Here is a 23,322-nt window from a genome sequence, read left to right as displayed (position 1 = left end):
TGTGTCTGGCATATGGGATCATGCAAGTGATGACTTATGGGGTTTTTTGTTGTTATTTGCATTAAGCAAATTCACGTGAATTAGTCCATATAGCATTAGCTTGATTGATATTGGTAATTGCTCTTTGAATGTATTAATATGGGCCATATGTTAAATCTACCACTAGCTGAAGGTCATAATGTCTAAGTAAAACAATTACTAAATGGTAGAGTAACAGGAGTAATTAAAAACTCTGAGATGCATGTTGTAGAAACTGTCATTGTTCTACAGTGCCACTCTGCTTTTTAAATAAGATGGGTCCTATCTAAACACACAAAAAGCTATACAGTAAAAAATAGAGGGAAAATAAAGAAAAATTGTATACCACCTGCTGATGTGTGAATTGGATAGCATTGCAGGAAATGACATGTGTTAAATTACTCTGATGATACAAGGAAGAAAAGTTAGAAAGTAAAAGATTTATTTCAAAACACTGAATTAGAACATAGCATGTGTTCAATGTGAAACACAAAAGCCGAATTCAATATAGTATTGGCCACTATCACTTTCAGTTGGAACAAATGCAATGGCTCTATGATTTAGGCATGAAGTAATAGAACATATTGCTATAATGTGTGCAAAGAATTAAAGATTATACTTTATTATATTTATATCCCTTGTCTGAAAGCCTTTCAGCCTCAAAGCCCATTTGTATAGGAGCATGTGTGCAATAATGTGTGTGCTTGTGCATGGAAATACAATCAAAGTTTTCAAAAGCTCCATGGACAATGCACTTGTGGCTTTATATGCAAGTGTCAGATAAACATTTTTGTACTGCTTATACACAGGAAGGTAATTTTTTAACTTTACCCTTTGAATGTGCTATTCAGCAAAAAATGGCAGGAAAACTCTAGAAGCAAATGTACTCATTTGTGTAATGCGATTCCCTCTATATTTATGATCCTTTAATTGAGACATATTGCTGTGTATCCAAAATGTCAAACTGCTATTTTATATTAGAAATATTAATCGCAAATCTTGGCAGTTTGCAATATCACATCACTAAAGGAGGCAGCCTTGGTCATAGGAAAATGTCTTTCCAAAAGGCTGTTTTGCTAAGTATTTGTCAATGTGAAATTTTAGAGGATGTGGGGGTGGTGGGATGACACAGGACAAAACCAGAAGTTTAAATCTGGATTTGTTCAGGAAGAATGCATTTAGTGTCCAAAAAGTTCCAAGTGCTCTTTCAAGAATGAGCAAAGGCTGCTCTAACTCAGGTCTGAACTGACAGCTGGAACTGATAAGAAATTAATAGCAAACCTTTTAATAATGGAAAAAAAATATAGCAATCTATATAAAGAATTCATGAAAAAGAAAATTGAAATGGAAAGGTAGAGTTATCTGGAGAAAAGATATAGTTGACATGGCTACAAAAATGGGTCAATTAGGAAAAGGTTACATCCTAGCTGTAGTTTGGCCTGTTAGTTAACAGGAGTTGCACGATCACCAATAAAGCATTAAGAATGCAGTGTACTTTTGCTATTTATTTTCTGTCTTTGGAAGTATGCAGGACAATGTGCTCATTACATTAAGAAAGCAAATAGTTTGAAGTCATTTAGTAACCAATGAAAATATTAACCATAATTTAGGTCTAAATAATTTATATAGCATCCACAGTTCTGCTATTTGAATCCTCTGTCTAGTTCAAAGCCCAAATTTATGTGCTGTGACAAATCAAGAAAGGTGCTGAAAAGAGAGATAAGATGGTTGTAGTGTTTCCTCTCCACAAGAAAGACTCTTTATTCTGTGTAGTTATCTCATCCAGGAAGTAAAATCATAACAAGAATCACCAGTTGGAAACAATAAATTCGAAACGGTTGAAACAATAAATTCAAACGAGAAATCAAATGGAAGATGAACAGTGGTGCTGATTAACCTTGAACAAACCTAAGGGAGTGCAGAGGTTTTCCAGTTCTTGGCAAGCTCTGGTCAGGACTAGATGCCTTTTTGGGAAGTCACATACGAGATTTTAAGCTCAATACTGGAGCAAGTAATGACCTGTGGTATACAAGGTCTTATAAATGCCTCTGACTTAAAATATTGCAATTTATTAATCTTGGAGAGGGGGAGAGGAAGTTGAAAATCTGTTTTGGTCCCTGAAAGACAATAGGCAAAAGCCAAGATGTTTCTCTGCTGAAGGGAGGCAGCAGGTGAGGCTGGCACAGGGGCCATGCCCAGCTGGCACTACAAGGACAGTAAGCAGCTGGCTTTTCGAGGGATGTTCTTCAGAAGCTTTTCTCTCAGTGGCTGTTCCTCAGGGCTGTCCTGCTCTCCTCTGGCTGTGGCTCAGAGCACACTGAGAGCACTGCTGCTCTTGTGCATAGTCAGAGTTGTGGAAAACTCTAAAACAAACATCTGCCAGCAACACATCATTTCCTGTGGTTGTCCTAGCCATGAATTTTTTACATTGCTCTACCTTCCCTCATGCACATTGCTCTGATCATGCTGCTTCCCTCCCCTCTTATTCACTGGTCCAGATTAGCTTTAATGTAGAGACCAGCTTGCACTGCTGATCACTGAGTCTTTTTTTTCCCTCCTAAACTGTATGGAGAGATTAGGTCAGGTTGCTCCTCTTGTGCTGACTAGTTGTGCTCAGTATGTGACATTCCTCTGCAGTTGTTCTGATTATGCCACATCCTACTTCATTCTTTAGACTCTGCAGAGCCAGATTTGCAATAGTCTCCTTTTCCTCTGCCTTGTTTCTTTCAGACAAGCAGATGTGCCCATCTTCCAAAGGGTAAGTATTGACATATCTAGAGCAGTAGTAATGGGGCTTTTTACTGCTGTCAGCAGCTCGGATCATCCAACACTCTTGTGCTGTGCACCCAGCAATGAGAAAATGGGGAAACCACAGAAATACAGATGTGTTCCAAGTAACTCTTGTTTACCACTGTGTATAAACATGCATGGCTTTTCTGTTTAGATATGCTGTCTCTGTCTCTCCAGTCTTCTGGTGGTTTGTACCGCAGATCACAGGAAAGAACTTTATGTTGAGCAACTTAAACTAAGTTTTTTTGTTCAAACACGTGAAATGATCCAAAGTGGTCACTATTTGTTACAAACCAATACAAATATATTTTTGCACGGTTTTGTTTTGGGTTGCTTGTATTTTTTTTAATTCCAAATTAAATTTTTCGAGGCATTTGCACTAAAAGGTTTGGAAACAAAAAGTAATCTCTGACTGGATTCTAGTTTTTCTGGCAAAGTGGCAGAGATACTCTCCATCCCACTGAGCTCAATGACTTCATGCTTAACCCACAAAATAAAACTAAAATATGAGCTAAGAGTCTGGGAAATTGTGTTTACAGAGACTCTGGGAAAAAGTCTGGGATGGGTAGGGGGAGGAGGGTTTGGTTTAGTTTCTTTTTTTCCTCCTCCTTGGGGGCTTGTATTTTGGAAGGAAAGGTGGATGGAGAGAATGGTGTCGTGAGGAAGGCATAGCCCTCTGCAGTATTGTACTCAGAGCATCAGGGAGTGTAAAGGCTGCTCAATAAACAGAAGAATTTGGGAAATACCTAAAGAAATAAGCAACTGAGCAGCAGGTATACCAAAACAATAACAGTGCTGTTCCTGGGAGATGGAAAAGCAAATTGTAATTTTGACACCACAAAAAGTAATGAAATACTGATTCCAGAAACAGGTGGGGCTTTGTGGCTGGTTGGGATTTTGTGGGGTGAGGAGAGGAGGAGATGGAGTGGTGGTACAGAAAATACTGGACATTTGTGAATCATTCACAGGTTAATGTGAGCCCACCCATTTTTCTGATTGTTTGAAAAAGCTGTTGCATGTGGAGGCTTTTATTGAGAAGGTTACAAAGCTCTTGCATCCAACAAAATGTCCATATTTCCTTTTGTAACTGGCAGATCACATAGGGTCCTGCATGACAATGCTCAGCTCAGGAGGGGGCCTCTGCATCTTAATATTCTTTAGTACAGTAATGATCCAGTCTGAGATATGAACTCGTGTTTAGCAATTCTGATTTAATTTACAACTCAGCTAGAATATAATTATTTTCTGATTATACTTAGAATTTTGTGATAAAAGATTGGTTTTGAAGTTTATAGGAAGAGGAAATACTCAAAATTTTTTGTAGTCTACATTTATTTCTAGAAAACTTAATACAGAGCAGATGATGATTTTTATTTATATTAATGTCAGAATTTATTTCAAGCTGAAGGTAGGTAAGAGCTAATTATGAATTTTAAACCCTAATGCCCACACAAGAGTTTTGTTAATTTGTACTGATGACTGAAAGATTTTCAAATTAGCTAGTAAATATTATTAGAAACAACACAAAATTATCATAAAAGGTCAATGCTTTCATTGCCAAAGACTGCATGGGATTTGGATATTTATTATGAAGCTAATGCATTAGCAAACAGAAAATAAAGACTTATGAGACATCAGTTTAGCACCATGTTGCTGCTTCAAGCAGTTTTTATATTCCCATACCTCTAGTAGGTCATATTTCAGATGGTTTTTTCTCTTGTGTAGTTGCCAGCGATATCTCTGAGGGGAATCATGCAGGAAATGTGGAAAACCAAGGATGCCTCCTGTGTGTTGGCAGCTCTCACCTCTCTCCTTGTCCAGGCTTTTTACTGCCTGTGTCAGGACTCTAAAAGGTCCTCTGCTCTACCATGGAACTTCTCACTTAATCACCATTAATTTCATATATTTAATATAAAGCATCATTTTTCCCTTTGTAAATCTCATTAGATCTGTGAAAGTATTATCAAGGCCACAAGCCTTGTCCTTTCAAAACATCTGTACAAATTCAAAGCAGATGCTGTACGTATCTCTGGTTCTTGGGAGAAACCCTCATGTATCACTGACTAGCACATCTCTCTGCTACCTAGGAGGCATCAGACAAACTATTACAACTCCACCACTGGTTTCTCAGGAGTCAAAGGTACCAGCACAAGCCTATTATAAAAAACCTGCATCTGGTCTAGCATACTGTGCATCAGTACAGCTCAGAAATCTCCATTAGAGGAGGGAAGAACAGATGATTTTCAGAGTCAGACCCTTCTGTTCATTGTCCAAGGCATCTTCCTCATCCTCTGATTGTACTCCCATGTCCCCATCCCAAATCATTCCTGGGAATGTGTGATGCAGTATTAGGAACTGTTGCTGTGGCTCCTGCTCTGAAGCAGTAACCAGTGCTGGCACAAATTCTAGAGATAGCAAAGACTCTTACAGAGTTAATTTATCACCATAATCATGTTCCTCATGTTATCCTGCAGAAATCAGATGTTGATAAATATATTTCCTCCTTAAAAACCTGATTTCAGGCTGCTCTTCTGGCTTAGCTGTGCCTCTGGTGCCAGGGGTACAAGTCCTATGCCAACAAGTTCGTCAAATGACCCAGGAACTGGTGATGCTTCCACAGAATTGTGCATCCTCCCTGTCTCATGACTGTCACAGCTCTTTTGGGGACATCCAGTACACAAAGAGCAGCAAGCTTCCTGTTGTACTTACAAGTGAACTGATTTTGACAGCTATCACTGATCAAAAAAAAAAAAAAAGGATGGAGGAGTACTATAATGTAGATCTACTTTTTTTTTTCCTTCTTTAAATGGGTGCAGTTTCTGTATTTGCTGACAGAACCACAGTGTGCAGAACAAGAGGCAGCTGCATCACTCACCAGGAGCTTGTTCACCTCAGTGCCTCCAGCTTGGCAAGGCTGTCTCACCCGCAGGGGCTTGAGAGATGGTGAAACTCTAAAGCTGTTGTTAGGTTTGGAGGAGAGATGCTCCTTTCAAATTAACTTTTATACATTTCAAACTAACAACGCTAGAATATGTGTGAATACTTACTCCAGAATCAGGGCCCAATTTATGTATAATAACTTGTAATTTCTGCAGGAGGTATTGACCACGTGGATGTATCTTGAGGGCTTGTCATGGTAAAGCCTTTTTTTGAGCAGGGAAGAGAACACAGTGGTCTGAGGAGGTGGTTCTTGTGCAGCAGGATCTGTGTTAGCTGAGGCACAGGTCTGCCTTGGTTTGGGTCACTGCAGGAATTGTAATTTTGGCCCTGCAGGGGCTGAGGGGCAGAGTGGGGTGCAGGTACCCCATGAGGGGAGTGTGGGCCTGCCCCAGTTCCTGCCACGGGGCACGGCCCAGCCCCTCAGAGAGGCTGCTGCAGCTTCTGAGCCATGTGTGGAAGAGGAAACAGAGCCCTACAGGTGGTGTGAGGGGAAAAGTGTGAGGAACAGCCCTGGCAGCACCCAGCAGAGAGAAACAGGTGTGAGAAAGGTATTTTAGTCTTTGTTTCTCACCGTCAAACCCTTCTAATTAGCAATAAAGTAATTTTCCCTGTGTCATGTCTGCTGTGCCTTTGATGGCAGTTGCTGAGTGATCTCCCTGCCGTTACCTCACACCATGAGCTTTTCAGTCTCATTTCCCCCCTGCCCTGTTGAGGGAGGAGTGAGGGGGTGGCACTGGGTGACTGGTGGCCAGCAGGGTCACTGACCACAGCTACCTTCACACAGGGCTCTAAAACGTTTTGATGTTGCATCAAAATATGTCCGTGGTTTCTGCTCACAGCACAAAGAGTGTTGGGGGTTTATGACTTCATTCAAAGCAGCACAAATGGAAAATGAGGGCAGCTGAGAAGGCCTTGTGCTACAGAGCAGCCCTGGTGCTCACAGGGGCTGTCCCCATGCTGGAGCAGAGAGCATGGAGCAGGATCTGTCACAGGCCTGGGAGAATTGTTGGGTTTGGGGCTGGGGCTGCTCTGAGAGCTCAAAGCATGGAGTGTGTGGGAGCAGAACCATCAGACAAGTGTTAAAGGCAGAGCTTGCCTTTGTGTGGAGGTTTGAAATGGAGTCAGGGACTCCCAGAGATAAAAGCAAAAGCTTTTGCATATGACAAGCCACACTTAGGTGCACTAACAACATATCTTTGTGAATTGGTGCTGAGGGAGGCTTGTGAGATGTGATAATGGTTTTCTCCAACCCTTTTCCCTTCTTGGTCCAGCTGAGTGCATTGGTCACCCTCCAGTCAATACCTTGTAGCAGAAACTCAGAGATGACTTTAATCACAAGGATGAAATTCACCCTTGTGCAACACCAAGTGGAATTTAAGACCTTTCTTCACAGAGCTGAGCTTAAACCTGGAGAAATAACAACTTCACAGATGATGCCAAACTTTGATTTTTTTCAGACCATAGAGTTTTTCTAGGGAAGTGACATGGTTAGAGATGGAAGAATGAAAGCAGCAACCTATCAGCATGGCTACTACATAAGAAAATAGTTAATAATGTTGCTGTTTTTGTTAATGTTTACATGAAATACAACTTCCTGATGACTCAATAAAGTATCCCCATAGCTAATTAATAAATATTTTGAAGATTATTACAGTGTTGTCACTTACATGCTTCTAACAACTCCCTAGGGATAGGACAGCTAGTTAGATCAGCAGATCTTCCTCAATTAGGCCCCAATTTCACATCAGTATTAGAGCTTCTGTGTTGTAGCTATTAAATATTAATTTTGATCTATGTAAGGGGTGAATGCCTAGTCTTTCTGTGCTTCCTGTTTATTTGCATGGAAAAATTGTAGGGGTTAGAGAGAAATCTTGCAGAAATACTTGTGTGCCATTCAGACAAGCATCTCAAATGTCCTAATTTGTTTTCTTGTTAGAGAAACTTCATTAAAATTTGAGTATAGAACTTTGAGTAATATAAAAACGTTGATTTATTATGTTTTTACATGTTTTAGTGAAATTAATTTCAGAAAATATTATCACCTACCTTTGAATATGTTACTCTTCTAAAATAATGTTAATTTTCAAAAAAGAAGTGAGTAGTAAGATACATGGTGTTAGAAGTTGTTAGATGCTAGAAGTACCTTTTGTTTTTTCCTGTTCCTCCATTTGAAATGGTTGAATTAGATTAACAATATCTCTCAAAGGGTACTTAATCTAATCAGGAAAGGGTTTCAGTCCTCCCAAAAGGACCTGATAGGGTTGTCCCATCTGCCGTGTATTATTTGCATTAGCAAAGAGACTTCTAGTACTACTCAATGAGAAAGGATAATGGAATCATATATATTAATGGTCAAAGCCTGAGTAAGAGCTGATGCCCCCTGAAACAAGTTCTGAGTGTGTCCTTTGGGAAGCATTTCCTGCACAGATGTTTTTATTTAAATGTATGTGGAAAATGCACCAGGCAATACCACTTTCAGCATTAACAGGCTCACATGCACTTGTCTTGTAGTAAAGGCAAAATCCTCAGACCCATGGCATCCATAGCCTACAGCTTGTACCAGTTTCATTAGAAGCTGGATCAGATCTCCTTGTATATCATAAATCATAGTCTTCCACTTGGTTACAGCAACATGAGATTTAATAGGTTTCTCTAACTAAAGCAAGCTGCCAAGCCATACCCAATCCAATTTACTACTGAATGCACTGCTCCTCCTTAGAGTTTCTAATGGGTAATTTAAGAAAAAGGGAGTTGTATTAGTAACTCTAATTTGCTTTGTTTCAGCTTCTAGCAACTAGATGTTATTATCCTTTTCTTCTTGGTATTAAAGCACCTCTTTGTAACAAGTATTTTCTCAGTTATGGTCACCAATCTTCTTTTGCATACAGTTAACAGATAAAGCTCTTGGAATAGAGGAGGCCTGAAAACCTCTCCAGTCCTCAAAACATGTCTCTTTTCTTTTGTGATTCTTGATAAGTTAGGGTTTCTTAACAATTCATTGATTTCTTGTCTTAAAGGGAAAAAAAAAATCTAATTCTTTAATATATGTGAGTGCCCCTGTGCAGAAAGTACTCTGATGACAAATATAGTTGTGAGGTTTGTTCAAAGCCATACTGCTGCTCTCACTGTATGATTTGCAGTAGCTGCCAAGATTTCCTTTTCAGTTCATCCTTCAGCCCTTCAGGGATGAAGGCTGGGTGAAATAGGGCACACCTTTTTTTTCCCTCTAGCTTTGTTTCCTAGTCCAACATGTGACACTTCATTTTCACTGCCTTGCAAATGCCACATGCATCTGTTTCTTTGTGTAGCAAATCTTAAGATTTACATAAGTAAATAGCTTTCAGCACTCTTGAAACCACAACAATGTACAAACATGTTTGAAATTGTTGAACTAAAAATTATATTTGACTGCCTACTGTGAATAAAGATTTAAGAGACTGAAAATTTTATTAACGATTTCAGTGTAACATCTTCATACTGAGATGATTAGGCTGACAGGTTAACACTGTGTGCTGAAGTTTTGGGGCCTTGTCTTTGGTATGAGCTTCTCCTGGTAGAGTTTGAACCACAATGAAATGCCTTCATTCATATGCAAAAATGGTGAAGAGCCAAGGTGTGCTGTGAGCAGGAAATTGTGAGATATCCCAGACTCCTCCAATAGTTTATTTTCATAAAGGGATTATTAAGGACACTTGATTCTTACTCAAAACTTGCTGTGGTTTTATTTGGCAGTGTAAATACATCTTCATACTTGTACATGGGGAAAAATATTCTAGAAACTATACATGTAAAAATACAATATCACTACCATTTAAGTTTTCTTACTGGGAGAAATATCCACTGCTAATCTGATGATGGCACGTGTCCATTTTCCTCCTGCCTTTCCAGTATCTATCTGCTGTTACTTTTATCTGACACAGTTAATTTAAGAGATGAACCCTTTAATAGTGCTCAGAAGGCACCTGTCACATATGGGACGCTACAAGGTGTAACACAGTGATGATAATCAGTCCCAGAACTGAACTGATGTGATAGTAAATGTGAAGCCTCTAGATTCCCACTTCCTCTGAAACCTGTGAGTTATCTTTAAATAGAAGAGCTGGACTGTAAAAAGAACATAAAAAGAGCTTCATGTGATAGCTGAAAAATGGAAATAAATGCCTGGCTATTTAAAAGAATAGGTGCCTGTCTTCCAAATTATTTCAAAGATATGAAAAAAAAAAAAGAATAAAACCTGTTCACAAGTACCCTTCAGCTAGACTCTAATTTAGACTCATTGTTCTTTATCAGTGGCATATGTATGTAAAAACATGCAAATATGACCCATATTATGATTTTGCTGGTAATTTTTTTCAGTTATTATTTGATTATACATAGTCCTTTACTTAAGCACTTTGTAAAAATAAGACCTTTGAAAAAAAAATGGAATGGTTTCAAAAGGAATAAATATTGTTCTGCGAGTTCAGCCTTTAACATAATGTGCAAACCATTGGATTAAAAGCAGTGGATATCACAGGTCAACTGCACTCACTAATCACTGCCTCAGCAAAAGAGATTGACTTTGTTGCTAGTTGGTTGCAGTAAGAATAGTAAATCACTTCATAGTCTTTCTATTTATTCAGTTCACAGCTTGATCACCGCTGTTTCACCTTTCCTCTGAAAAGCAGTAATGCTCTCTGCTTTGTCCAGGAAATAGAAATTGTTCATGGAGTCTCCTCACTATTTGTTTTAAGTGAATGAGCAATACAGCTTATGCCCACTGGTTCCTGAAATGAAGCACTGTCATAGCATGAATATTTCTGTTGAAAACTGGGAGGAGAGATTTTTGCTTGGATTTTTATAGACAGCCTCTGACAGACAATTGTGCTGCTTTATGCATTACAGTTTCTGTATTTTGTTATCTGTGAAGACTGCCATAATACAGCTTTGCAGGTAGAGCTGCAGGCAGGCATCTTCTGAAGGATGAGCCTCCTGGGATACTGATTGCATTGCCATGCTAAACAAAATTGCTATAACAAAAATGTTTAGCCAAGTCTATCTAGGAAAGGGTAACATTCATTCAAATGCATCTTCAAAGGGAATCTTCTGAAATGGACAAAGTACCTAAATATGCCTTTGAAATAACTATATATGCAGATATTAGATGAAAAATAAGTGTTTGTTGACATACTGTTTCAAGCTGTAGAGTTCTAATTTTATTAAGAATGAAAGTGATGTGTTAAATACTTACACCAATGTGTCTTTGTGCCAAAGAACACGTCTTTATGTTTAGAGCTAGATTTGGAAAGATGGATTTGGAGAAAAAAATTGGGTCTATAGCAAAGAACTGCTGTGCTGAGGCTGTGGGACTGAGTGTTGCTGTGGAAGGTACATGGAGATGTGGGTATATCCGTCTTGGAGCAAATACCTCTCTCCACTGGCTTCACTGGTTTGGGCAAATGTCTTAAAAAAGTAAAAGGTTGCATCAACTATGAGCTACAGACAGGTCTGCAACAACAAGTGGTAGTAGTAGATAGTGTGTCCTTCTGTAGCAAATCACTAGATAAAAATAAGTTTCAATTGCTGCTTTGGTGGTGGGTGTTTCTTCTCTAATTGTTAACCTAATAAGTTCTAGGTATAATTCAATGTGATTATCAACATGTGGTTATGTGATCTGACTGCCTTGTAAAGAGGGAGAAATGGTTTCAGTTCAGAAGTATTCTGGTTCACAAAATGGGTTTTGGAAGATGCTGAATCTTTGCCCTAGTACATATTTCAGATCCTGTTAACAGTAAAACATGCTGCTATTAAACTATGAAATCAAAGAGCAAGATTGCCCTTTGTAAGTTGGCAAATCAAGTGGCAAGATTGTCACTGATTTGTAATTCAGTGGCAAGAAAAATGAAAGTACAAAAAATTATTATTAATTTAGGCCAGAGTTTCCAAAGCTATGTCACACATGCAATTGCATTTAAAGGAGTATGTTCTACGCATGCAATTAGGTTGGTTGGGGTGCAGCTAATGAAATACAAGCATTGCTTTTCACGTGTCCTCATGAGCATTCAGCCCCTAATATGTTATGGTGCTTAAGGCATGGTCTTCAAATATGAGAGTGATGTTATTGTCTATTAGTCTCAGACATTTGAGAGCATGATATTGCCATAAGATAAAGAGATCTTAAATCAGACATAATAAAAGAAAAGCTTTTTAATTAGCTATTATTTTAAATTATAAATTGTAGCATATCACTGTTACAAAATAAGTAACAGTTATTCATTAATCTGTCATGTGTCTTTATTTTGGAGGGTTTGTGCATTTTGATAAAATGTACCTTTTCAGGAATTTTTCTTTGTAAAGAGGTTTCTCTGCCTTGATATTTTAGTGTATTTGCATCATTCTTACTGCTTGGCCTGGGAGTCACATTAAATTCATGCATTTGGTGGTGAGAAGGTGTGAAGTTTGCATCCTTTTGGAACAGAGGCTAGGTAGCAATAGCAGTGAAACAAGCTGTGTTATGGTAGAAAGGGATGATTTTTGTAGAACTGGGGACAGTTACATTTTGGAAAAACTACTACTATTTAACTGGAAGGGAATACAGCTTCCAGTAGGTCCAAGTGTGCCTGACCTGGGATGTCAGCTCCTTCATGCTGACTGAGACAATGTAACAGAACATAGGCATTCACCACATGCATCAGTAATAGATGAACCAAATGCTGGAATCAATTTATGTCACAATGAATGAACATTTATATGTCTTTATATATGGAGATAGAGAGATAGATGTGCTTATAAATAAATTGTTTTTAAGAATTATGTGCGGCACATTGTGCTATAATGCATATTCAGAACAGGATTCCTACAGTTTCTTGGGGATCACGAATAACTCCAGTCTAATAAAAGCATGCCCAAGGAGAAAGAACTATCCTTGCAGGACAGAGGCAGACCTGCACGTTCCTCTGTTCTGTGGTCCTGGACTGCTCTCCTGCAGGGTGTAGGAGTGCTGAGGCAGAAAAGAGCTGTTGTGTGAAACCCCTCACCCATGCTCTGTCTTTATGGGGGAGTCCAGATATTCTTGTTTAAAGTCTGTCTCTGAAAGCCACTCCCTTTTCCTTGGGGCAATGATAACCACAGCCAGCAACTACAGGGAAACGAGGCACTCAGTACTCTTTGGGTGGGGGGGAAACTAATCCACAAAATGTTTCCATGACAGTGGTTTTCTATCTCTCTTCCAGACCCTCAGAATATTAGTTCAGTAATACTTATTATTCGCTTCTACTTCTTCATTTCTCCAACTAATGTGCATTAAAAATGTTCACTTATCCACCTGGGCTCAATGGAGCTTTATATACCATATGTACTTCTGTTAAAGTCTGAACCTATTTTTATATTACTTCAGGTTTTCAATTAACCTTGCTTCCACATATTTCACAGCATTAAAGCAGTTTAGTGTTAAACAGAACTCACATCTCTTCACACCTCCTCTCCTTCCCTCATAAAACATTAAAATGCAGCTTTTCTATACTGTATGAAACCTTGTGGCAGCTGAGTTACGTAACCAGTTTGATATTGGATTGACATTATTTTGAGGCAGTAACTCCAGTAGTGGTTTTCCAGTGTTTCATTGCACTGTTAGATGCACTAGCAGATGTTGCTGCACTGAGCTGCATTTCTTCTTAGTGAAGCATGAACATCATTTCAAGGTGGATAGATGCAGCTTTTTGATGTACGCATATACATCTAAAGAATTAAAAAATTATTATTACTATTTTGGAAAATTCTGTTAAATTCCATGTGTTTACATGGAAATAGATAAAGAGTAGATTCACAAAGGAGAGGAAAAATGGTGAAAAATCTCATTCTAAATTGTTATATTTGGTGCTACTGGATTTTTTTCTGTTGTGTCATGAAAATAGTTTGCACAGAGTAATGATGTGTAAATTAATGAGTATTTTATGATAATCTATTCAGTCAAGTTAAAGGGTAAAATTAAGCATTGGGTTCCTACAGAATTTTTAGGACATTACCAGTTTAAGCATTAGTTTATCTTTCTTATCTCTAAAGTTTTGAAAGTGTCAATGTTTGATTGAGAATAATGTTCCTCTTGCTTTTTGTCTTTCTCTTTGTTGTACTGGATACTGTCTGTGACACGTTGTCAGCAAGCTGGAGTCATGACTACCATCACAGATCCTTCTCATTTACAATATAAAATTAATTTTTAGGGAATCATCAATTATGTCCTCTCAGCTGATTGTTTCCCTCTAAACATGCATTTGGATGTGACTTGAGGATATCTTAAAGCTTTTTCACTTAAATTTTTGACCGTTTTTCTCATTTTCACTCCTTTAGTCTCAACTCCTGACTTTGTTAAAACAGTGTAAAATTTCATCTGAATCCTTAATATGAAAATGTCTTCATTTAAAAAATTATCTATTTTCAATGTCTTACAGTAGTTTACTTTCACTAAGCTTTCTGGACCATTAGAAACACTATTATCCCCAAGTTCTCTTTGCTTCCCAGGACTATAAATTTGCCTCAGAGAAATCATAGCATTAGCTTTCTCAGACATTGTACCAGCCATTTGTCTGACAATATTTTGAGGGGCTCACTGCTGCCTCTGCTCAAAACTCTGTGCTGAAAACCATCTGCATTGCCAGAAATGAGATATGCATCTTTCTAGCTTAGAATGGGCTTGACCATGAAAAGAATGGAAATTTTGACCCAGATCACCAACACTTCATGTCCTCACTCTGAAATATGTCCCATGAATATTAAATATTTCATATGTTTTTCCTCAAAGTGCAAACCATGGTATTTTTCTGAAATAAAAAGCATAGTGGAACAAATATGCCTGTATCTTTCAGCCAGTTCAGGTGTCATGTCTGAATATAAACCAGGTATTCAGAGACCTTTTTGAAGTCATTTTTGAAGTGCTGGATCTTCATGGTATATTAAATTTATCCACTTGTCAAGTTCTTATCAAGTTCTAGTTACCTGTGACAGGCACATGAGAGTTTTAAATAAAGACCCACTTACTACTTGGTCTAGCAAGGGTGGAACATGACCAGCAACTTTTTGTCTCTCCTCCCTTAGTCTCCTTGCCCGAAAGCAAGTGATGTTCTTGAACTGATTGGTTTAACTTCTGCCTTCTCTCTGAATCTCTCAAAGCCACCAAGACCACTGTTCCTATAGATATTTTCAGCAGAGAAACTTTGTGACCAAGCCAGCTCCCTCCATGGCAGGGATACTGTTTTTTCTCAGTTCTTTCAGTTGCCTACCTACTGTAATTGAAATCTTCACCGCAGCCCTAATCTCCTCTTCAGCACCTTTGAGTCATTCTTCAAAGCCTCTTCTCCCACTACAATTTCTTTTTCTGAGAAGGATCTTGACAATTTTTTCCCTGTGAGAACTGATAAACAAATGATCTTCATAACTGCTCCCTTCACTGGCTGCTCTGTGTCTGAAACAGTCCTCTGGCCTGCCACAAGTTATAGTTTTCTGCTGCTGTCCTCTGCTCACCCTCTTTATGCTTTTCCCTGTCTGATCCCTTTTATCCTTCAATCTGTCACTCTCTTCTTTCCCTTTTGTTACAAATGTTCAAGCTTGCCTTAGCCTTTCCCTTATTCAAAATATCCCAGTGTTTACCCAACCTGTTCTTCTGAGAGGCTCTTGTCCCTGAATGCATGGAGGATGCTACAGTCATTTCCATCTAATTCCCACTCTTTGTAGTCAATGGGAAGTGCTCAAACCAGTCTGTAGTAACTTTTTCCAGTCTAATCAGAGTGGGTACTCCACCTCTGACCCTGTGAATCAATCAGCTGTTTTAACTTCAGTAATCATACTGCAATGCTCTCCTCCTTTGGCTTCCATAGCACTCCTCTCTCCTCCATGTGCTCCTTAGTGAATTTGCCTTCTCACATCTCCAGTTGTGGAGGTTACAGGGTAGCCAAAGATTACCTTATACAACTCAAATAATGATGTTAGAAAAGTCATTTTCTTAGTTTCTTCTCTTTTTTTGGCTGTATTGTTTACTGACCATTATTCTCAGGTGACTCTCCCTTTTTTTCAGCAGCTCATTTGTCCTTTCTCCACTCGGTGTCAATTTCCTCCTCAACTCTTGTTTTCAAAGCAGCACCTTTGTGCTTTCTCTGGAACACTTCAGATGCTTCTGCTAAGCTGATTCTTCAAATTTCTCCTCAAAATGTGCCTTTACCAGGTTCCCTGGAGAAAGTCCTGCCTGTCATAATGACTATTATCTTCTTTTTTTCCCCCCTCTTACTTCATACTGACCTATTGCCTTTTGTCCTCAGTTCACCGTACAAATTCTGAGGAGTGTTTCCTCTGTGCATTTAGTAGGACTGATGCTGTGGAGTTCTGTCCGTGGGTAGAGCTCAGAGGTGCTGTGGAGGGAGTAGTAAAGGCCAGGAGCAGTTGAAGTCATGGCTATATCCCTGCAGAAGGGCCTGGCACATTATTCTAACAGTTAATATTTTTGGCAGAAATACAGATATGGAAACTATGTCCATGTCCAGATGTGCATACAGAGAGCTGCCAAAACAGAGCAATACACATGTAACGTGTGCTGTTTTCAAATGTATGAAGAGATGCAACTCCTTACCTTGAAAGAAGTGAAATGCTGAATAAATTCTGGGATCAGCAGCTATGGTTCTGGGGTGCTTAACCAGCTAAGTCATTCCCTCTAGCACCTTTTTGTTGTAATCTTCCTCCAAAGTTATTAAAAATACAGAAACCTTGGCCAGGTTGTGGTCAATCTAATTTATAAAACATTTTCTGGATATTAAAAGCTAGGGCAATGCACTTTTAGCTTCTAAATCGTGTTAAATATACTGTAAACTCCCTGAAAGAATCTTTCATTGAAGATTATTGTATGAAGATTTGAAGATTAAAGTGTCTAGATTAAAGATTAATGTGAAGTGCACTGGGATATTGTTTGATGTATAAGGAGCCATATAGTATATTTATACCCTTTTCAAAACTGCCTGGGGGAATTAGACACCCAGTTCCCTACATGTCTTTGAAAAGCTCACTCTAAGGAATTTGTTGTTACATAGTGAAAATGGTAATGTTTTCATTGGTATCTTGAGTCAAAGAGGAAAGAAGAGATGTGGAGATCCTGTGTATTCATCTAGGGCTTGATGTCGTCTCCTTACAGTTTTTTTCTTGTTTTGAATTTGTTCTGTCATTACAGAGACAACTTGGATTTGAGTGTTACAAGATCATAAAACTGGTCTGACTCAAGAACATTGCACCACCTGCCTATTTCTTGTTATCAATCCCATGTCTTCTTTGCTCTCACTTCGGGATAGTTTTCATGTTCTCCTAAACAGAAGTCATTTAAACCATGTATAAAATAACCATACAAACATTAATGAAACATATGTATACATGTACATATCTGTATTTACAGTAACATATGCAAATTTATGCAAAAATAATTATGTTACACATGTATTTTTTAAAATAATCTTTTTGCTGGAGTTTTTTGACAAAAAAAAATTGACAGAGAGAAACAGAAATACTTTAATTAAAGAAACCTTCCACATATGGTAGAAATTACAAGTTTTCTTGTTCCTGAAGTGCTGCAATACAAATAAGCTGTTAAATGCCAACTCTGAATGTTATTTTTCAGATGTTAAGAGAGATAGTCCTGTACTAAAACTATTAGGAGGCAAATTTATTTGAACTTCAAAACCCCTTTGATCTGAAAGGAAAATGAACTGCATATGAGTTGTACGCTTCGTTAATTTAGGATTGGCCAATTTTGTGCATTTTTGTTTGTTTGCTTTTTTCTGGGAGGCGTCCTTCTATTGAGGTTTTATTAAAACTAATATTGCAATATGGTGTTATTTCTTTTTCTGGTAAAATATGTTGGATTGCTTTCATGAAAGGACAGTTTTGATACAGAAAGTACCCTCTGAGAATCAGTATTCAGGTTCACATTGAAAAGCCAATGTGCAGGTGTGTTGCATTCAGAGCTATTGTAGTGGTCTTATCATTAAACCTGCAGTAGGCATTTATGAAATAAGGCTTTCATGGGTACTGGCTGAGTGTGATTAAAAATAATCATCTGTCTGATGAATATTTTCCTCTGACTTTTGGCAGGATAACGCATCTGAAGTTGTGCCAGAGTTTACAGGAACACTGATGCCAGCAATTTAAGGATCTTCACGTTCGGTCTCAGTGGTAAGTTCTAAAGATGTCATAGAATTTCATATTAGAATTTTATTCCTATGGAATATTCTATTCCATGTTAGACTGTTACTGGTGTCTGCCAGGTTATATTACAATTGAATCTGTGTGAAAAATGAAGCACTTCCCCTTGACCAATACAACAATAGAGAGATAATAAGAACATATATTGATCCGTGAGAGATGGAACTCAGGAGCTCAGAACACAAGTTCTGAGCAATTTTCCTCAGACTAAAATCAAAAGGGCTTTTTTTTATTGTCCTCTCCACTAATGTAACTGGTCTCAGAAGGTTTGATGTTGTATTTCGGAGAATGTAACCATTGGGCAGATTCCAAAGAGAAAGTAAAATGCACAAAAAGGAAATCTGGTAGCTTCTTCTTGCTGAAAACAAAGCAATAAGTTGTAAAATTACTAACTATTTTTCTCTTCTAATGCACACTCTGTTGTAATTAGTCTGATTCACCAAACCTTGAGTCAGATTTTCAAATACTACTGTGGAGAAATTTGTAGGGAGACACAATCTATCTGCATCTTGAAGCACAAAAATCCTGCTGCAGAGATGGTTTCTCAGGCTTTGTGAGAGAAAGGGAAGAGAGGATAGCTGCATCCTGCTGTACTTTTGTGTCATTTGGAATAGACCTTCTACAGTAGCTGGGTAGAGTGGAATAACTCTTTAACTGGAAGCCCTGTTAGTGCCTAAGTGCTCAGCTTCTTCAGGAAGAAATGCCAAATTTTAGATAATATTATTTTGTTGGTCAAAATGATTCTCCCTGTTATGCCATATACCTCGTGGAGTGTTTTGGGCCCTGGCAAGGTAGGAGGTGTGGGAAGTCACCCCACTCCATGTGTCACTCCTGCACACAGCAGCCACCCAGGGCCATTGCTGGAGGCAGGGCCTGGCCAGCCCTTGGACTCAGCTTGGCCAGTCGTGCTCGTGCTGCTCTTAGGTCACTGTAATACAGATGTCAAGTACCAGCACTTCCAAGTTCTTACAGTTACAGGCTGTTGAAGTGTATATTTTTTTGAATTAGATTACACTGCAAAAGCAAGAACTTTTCTGACAATGGAAACATTCCTCTAGCATTATCATTTACCAAATACTTCAATAAAATCACTGCTACTGTTTAAAGCTGAATTCAACAACAATAGTATTCCTATTCAGTCATGCTCTATTCATATAAAAATGAGCATAATGCTGTGTTATCATGAATCCTCAAGACAGATTACATTTCATTATTGCTGGGTGACTTTTATAATGTGGGAATGTGATTCTAATAAAGGACAGTATCTCCCTCAGTGCATACTGTTCTAGCAATGTTCTTTATTAGAAATAAAAGAATACAGCATTCATATCATGTTTCTTGATCACATAACCAGTGTGCAGAACAACAAATTATCAAGGCAGTTTTCTAAGGAAACAATATGATCCTGAGAACACTATTCTTAACTTTTCAAATTGCTATCTGCCATTACTGAAATCTATAAGTGCTGTGACTCAGAGTTGAAAGTCAATGCTGTTCTGACAGACAGAATTCATGAAAGCCAGAAGTGACTGGACTAAACTACTAGATCTTTTTCCCCTGAAAAAAAGCAAGGCAGTAATGACCTAGCAAAGGAAAATAAGAGAGCTGCATTTGTTGTCTCTTAGCTGAGGCAAATGAAAATCCATTAAAAGTCATCTGAATCCCAGCCCTGTGACAAAACTCCCATTCACTTCGGCAAGAGCCACTCGGGTAATGGGCATTTAAGGACTATAACTGGGTTAGATGAAGTCCTTTAGGATCTAGGAGAAAAATTTGGCAGACTAGAAAGACATAGAGGGGAAGAGAAAGAGGAACTTGCATATTCATGTTATGAGTAAATACATAGCATGTGCCTCAGAAGGAGGAATGACCTTCAGGGCATACAGATGACCAGCTCGCTTGTTGAACTCTTATGGAGTTTAAAAATAGTTCAATATTCTGTGCAATTAAAGGAAAGTGTGTATATGGATGTCTGTTAAATGAGAAAAAAATAGTATTCCTTCTTCCTGCCTTTCTTTATTTGACCATTCCTTCACACTTCATTTCAGCCTTTATATGGGTTTTGTGTTCATAGTTTATTATTTTCTTGAGGCAAGAAAGATTTTCAATCAGAAGTTGATGAATGTCCATATTAAATTGGATCCCTTTTTTAATTAAGTTCATCTAAATTTAATTTTGCAATTTTACTTCAGTAAACTCATCTGACTCCAGATGTTGAATGTGATTTTTCTATTCCTTCTCTCACATAATTTTACCTGTAAAAGATTTATGACTTAGAGAGGCATTTCTGAACACTTCTGAGTGTTTTTAGCATGTGTTCCATGATTGGCTGGTACATATGACCAGTTAGCATCCAAAAATACCACTCTGCACCTAGGCTTTCTTTCAATAGAGTGTTACTTTTATTACTTGAATTTTGAACAAACAATCAGCTTTTTAAAAAGCATTACCAGTGCATTTTAAATTAAAAGTGGATATTGAATTCTACAAATATTTCAAAAGTGAAAGAGTAGTCCTCAGAAGCTACAGAATTCCATAAGAAAAAATGTAAGAATGACTCACTTTGATTAAAAAAATTTCCAAATTATCTGGGAAGGTGGGTTTAGACCCTTTTCTCTCATTACAACTCTAGTGGGAAATTGTTTGGAGCATGTTATTTGGACCTTGTAAGCATGGGAAACTGAAGTGTCTATTGGTCTTAAATATTTAAGATTTACTAATTTTTTAAGATGTATTCATGTCACTAACAAGAGCAAAGGCATTGCAGATTAAACTGTCACTGCATACTTTTCATATTCTGTCATGGCTTCTGGATCAGTGTGAATGGCTCTAATTTTAAGAATTCCCCAGAATCTGCTCCTTAAATCTGGACATATCTAATAACTTTGTATGTGACACATACGAGGCATTGTATCATGAAGGCTCTGCTTCTCATCAAAGAAACAAATACCCCAATGAAACTTTCAGATAATGCTAAAAAGAGAATAGTCCAATTGTAAACAAAAGGGTAGTTGTATTCTTTTTTTTTCCTTCAAAATGAAATAGTTTTCCTTGAGATTTTTTCTGATATATTAATTTGAACTATTTATCCATGCAGTCAATAAATGCAGTTCTGAACTGGATCTGTGTACAGTCAATAAATCCAGTTCTGAACATCTGTGTCAGTTCAAGGCTCAGGGGATGCAAACTGCTGGGGGTGTGATTGGCAATGTGCTGCTCCAGGTTTGTTTGGAGACTTCTTCAGAACAAGTGGAGTTCCCAGAACCACGCAGCAGCAATGCTAATATGAATCAACTTCTCTAGGTTCTCCTTTCATATTCCTCCAAGCTCCACAACAGTACTTGGCACTGATTAGAGGATTTGAGGAGGTGTTGTTATTGCTGTGTTAGGGAAGGGAAGGGTTGAGTGACCAGCTGGGAGATGTCAGTGGCAAGTCTGCAGAGCTGTGTCTCTAATGATTTTCCATAGGAGTGGGGAAGTCAGTTGCAGGGAGCTACTCAGTCAGAGCAAGACCATAAACCCTGAAAATTTGGGTCTTCTTTTGTACTTAGATCATGTCTTTCTGGTGAAAAAATGACCTTCTAGTGAAAATCTCACTTCTGTGAATGTGAGATTTCAGCATCTTTCTCATAATGCATTTTACTACCTTTATATTAATTAATCTGTGTTTTCTAAAAGGACTTTTCTTCATTCATCAATAGCAGGTGTGATTTGCTCATTTTTCTAGCAAAAGAAAGAAACAGAACAATCCTCCATTGGGTGAAATGCTTCTGAGCTTGAAAGGCTTCATGTGTGAGTCTGGATGGGACCCAAAGAAGGAACCACTTAGAAATTACCAAATGACACATTTTATGTTATTGTTAAATTGTTGAGATTTTCTGTAGATTTGCAGAGATTGTAACCATACAGGGTGTTTGTAAAGACACTACAGAAGGGGATGTTAAATCTCCATGGTCTTAAGAATTCCTAATGACTGCCTGCCAGTACGGCTGAATCCCGCAGGGTAATGGGGGGAATGCCTACCATGTAAATATAAAGGGGGTTATTTAGGAGACCCAGTGAGCTGTGAATTATTGCCTAGGTTGTCACAAAAAAAAAAAAAAAAGGAAAATGAGTTGTGAAGAGGAAAGAACGTGTACTGAGTTCTGAATAGCTTTGTAAGACTTTTTCTGAGATAGATGGAGGAACTTATATACACGGCAAAAAGAGATATCTGTTCTGTCAGATTGCAGATGCATCAGCCACCCAGATTACTGCGAAAAACCCATTAAAGAAACAAAACTTGGTTATTTTTATGCCTGAAAAATGCATGAATCAGAAGAAAATAATATTAGTTCAATAGTTGAATTTAAGGTCTTTGTGGATCTTGTTTCTGGTGAATCAGGGACACTGTTTCCACTGCATTTAGTAGCACCTGGCCTGGCCCTTGGAGGTTAAAGAGTTAAGAGCTGAACTGATAGGAGTGGTAGTAGAGACCTTCCAAGCCTGGTTGTGTTGTGCATCATTAGCACAAAATAATTGAAATTATGAATATAAAAATACTTCTAAAAAATTTCACTTAATGCGCTGAAGCTCATAATCTGTATCCCAAATGGATAGTCTGAAAATCTACACTGTGCACTTGTATAATATTACATATATGCAAATATTTAATTTTTTTAGTGGGAAAAATTTCATCTGAATTTTGAAACTCATCTTTCTGTTCACTTCAGGCACTTTGTCACAGTTGAAGCAAAAACGCCTAGGGTAGTGAGCTCTAAACAGGACATTGTATTTACTATATGAAACTCATGCAATCTCTGTATTTTTTCTTCCATTATATTGTAACAGCTCTCAGCATTGTATCTGTTTAAATGGAGCCTGTGGGTCTGTAAGTATGGCGACAGAGCATATGAAATGAAGGAGACTTATGTCAGCTGCGTTAATTTTTTGCAGCTACTTCCTTTAAGCAGGTCTGGCTAGGAATAATGCCTTGGTTTTCAAAGTTCAAGCATTTTTTATTTTTTTCTAATCCCACTTTCAGTAGAATAAATAAAATTTAATGCAAAAAAAGACTGAATAAAAGGAGAAGGCTAAGGCCACAGAATGCTGAAGAAAGGGTATTTCTCAAGGAGTTGATGTTTTTCGAGAGAAAGAGGTTTGATATTGCTGAAAATGAACAGCTGAAATTAACAGAAAAAGTAAATGTTTTTTTAATCTACATTTGAAGGTGGAGTAGAATTCTTCAGATCTCTCAGTAATTGTTGTTAAGAGCTTTCCCTTCTGAGCTGAGTGGTTCTAAATTAAATTATTTGTTTTTCAATATAAAAAGGATTTTCTTATCAGTTAGCTTACATACAATCAACTTAAACACAGTTTTAGAAT

At 38.0% G+C, this 23,322-nt stretch overlaps 1 protein-coding gene across 1 annotated transcript in view; it reads left to right on the top strand.

The window, feature by feature from the left end:
* Positions 1-23,322, top strand: part of SEMA6D (semaphorin 6D) — a 245,704-nt gene that overhangs the window by 98,287 nt on the left and 124,095 nt on the right. Inside the window, exon 2 of the mRNA XM_054272734.1 lies at positions 17,848-17,928. The gene's annotated coding sequence lies outside the window, so the exon portion shown is untranslated. The remainder of the gene's footprint in view (positions 1-17,847; positions 17,929-23,322) is intronic.

Source organism: Melozone crissalis, unplaced genomic scaffold, assembly GCF_028551555.1.
Source record: "Melozone crissalis strain CALT ecotype California unplaced genomic scaffold, PUWL_Pcris_2 ptg000014l_1, whole genome shotgun sequence".
NCBI classification, from domain to species: domain Eukaryota; kingdom Metazoa; phylum Chordata; class Aves; order Passeriformes; family Passerellidae; genus Melozone; species Melozone crissalis.
This window is presented reverse-complemented; position numbering and strand designations above follow the sequence as displayed.